Genomic DNA, 2,418 nt, shown 5'->3' on the forward strand with positions numbered 1-2,418 from the left:
AAGCCGTGGGAATCACTCGAGCAAGCTCATGAACCAATAGTAATTTCTAAGATTTCCCTAAATAGAGACATTTTCGGATTATTTGCAAGATTTTCCCTACCAGAAAGACTGATCCTGAATGGAGTTAACATCACTTTTCGCTGGTCTTCCATAAGAACATGATCTAAATAAAATACATCTGATTTCATTAAAATCCTGTGTCTGTTTCCCTGCTCGATCCGACTGCAAATCAACTTTATTGTGTTTTCATCTTGGACATCTTTAACTGTTAATCCTGAACTACTCGGTACACAATTTCGCAGACACATTTGAATGCAGCTCAGACACATTCCGTGTAAATTCTTTTGATGACTGAATGGACATTGAGCAGATCAGATCAATCGAGATCAATATCAACAACATTTTCGGATTAGAACAATGGTGTTTGTAAGCTGCATCATACATCTGCTTCGGCTTCACAAATTCATACATGAAATATGAATTGAAAGCTAGTTTTCTTTTAATTTTACATGAATAGTGAATGAATGATTTATATTGCGTATAAGACAGTCTACGGTCTCGTGCAAGTCATTGGGTACGTGCCATCATATCCAAACCAAAACCCATTTTACCCATGGGTAATAATAGAACTTAAAAAAGAATAATAAATGTTTGCTAAAAGTTTTTTTTTTGCACAGAATTATATTTAGATAAATGAATTTTATCACTGTGTGCAAAATATTTTCAATTCGCTCAATAAATTCTCGAGATATAAGCGAATTAAGCAGATCATATTTCCCTGTTTGGAGCTACCTCCTATATTTTGGAGTTCAGACATTTTAATCAATCCGAAAAAGAAATGTATTCTTATCCAGATAAAGCACTTATTTTCTGACTTCGACTTAAAATATCGTCTGCACTAATTAATTAGCATGTTTGATGTCAGCTCCTCGATCCATTAAGATTGAGTCCTAGAACGTGAAACGTGACCCCTAAAATAAATAATAACAAATTTTGGGTAACAAGCTCGGATTGTTCATATTATTAAAGATTTCCACTTTTTGATCTGAAAGGAAGACCTTCCATCGAAATAAATAAACTTTTTAATCTTAAATTTAGACTGAAATATTTTTTTTTTAAAAATTGAGTGTAAACAGATATAAGTTAATTTAACAAATTATTTATTTCCAAATAGACAAATTTTTTTGTAGCAAATTTACTTTTGACCTCAAAGCTACTTTGTTTAGAAAAAGTAAGCTCGACTTACAAGAGAGGCTAGGGGTTTATTTCTTGTTGGAGATAAAGGACTCATACAAAACTTTTTTATCGATGATATTCAGGGATGAAGGATTGAGATTTTGATCCATTTAGAGAATGAAATGGGAATTTTTATCAAGTGATACTCGGAGTAGTTATTGTTAAGAATCATATATACCTCGTGGGACTGAGCCATACTTATAATGGTCATTTGGCCTATAAATAGGTGGGATTATGTAACGCCCTTCTTTAAAAAATTTCCTTGGAGGAATGTCTCTGACTAGAGAAGCTTCGAGAAATGACTGATTTTCTGGATTTTTACTCGGTTACTGAATACTTACAAAAGATTCTTATAATGTTAAATAAATAACCCAGAGGAACTGAGCTAGTAAGATATCACTTCAAAAGATTAAAAACTTCTGACTTAGAGATTAAAAACTTAGTGATTAAAAACTTCATTCGCTTCAAAAATATATAAATAGAAAATCAAAGTCGACAATGACCCAAAAATAGGCGTTCCTTTCAAAACTTGCCAGACGTGATTGAGAAGGAACAAAAGTGATATGAAATCTAAAGCGTAAAGTTGCCAACGAAAAATGGAAAAAATGAAGGGGAAAAACAAAACTAGAGAACCGCAGTATCCAAGAGAGAGAAAAAAACATATACAAAATAAAAAAATAAAAAAAAAGCACACACACACAATGGCTGAGAGGAGTAATTCAGAGTAAAATGCATTTCCTTTCAAACGTAAAATTACCAATGAAAAATGAAAAAATAAAGGTGAGACATAAGATTAGAGAAGCCACAGAAGCCGAATGCTTAACTATATTTAACATCTTAAGCATGAATCAACGCTTGGGGCTAAGATTCTAGAATATAATCATCAAATGGCTATACATTTGATCTTATTGACAGCTCACATTGACAACTACACATTTGAATGGCCAGAAGGAACCGGTTTTATGCATAGACCCCATAGTAACAGAAAGAGATGGATGAAGTTTCTTCTTATGCATTATATAATAAAGAGCTTCTTTTCTTTTTTCTTTTTTTTTCTATTTTTGTTTCTTACTGTTTGCGCTGTTTTGAAAGTATAAAGTTAACGTGACACAAAAGCGAGGTGAAAATACTTGGGGGGGGGGGGAAATGAAGATTGTATGCAGCTGAAAATTGTATTTGCAT

Source organism: Parasteatoda tepidariorum, chromosome 1, assembly GCF_043381705.1.
Source record: "Parasteatoda tepidariorum isolate YZ-2023 chromosome 1, CAS_Ptep_4.0, whole genome shotgun sequence".
NCBI lineage: Eukaryota > Metazoa > Arthropoda > Arachnida > Araneae > Theridiidae > Parasteatoda > Parasteatoda tepidariorum.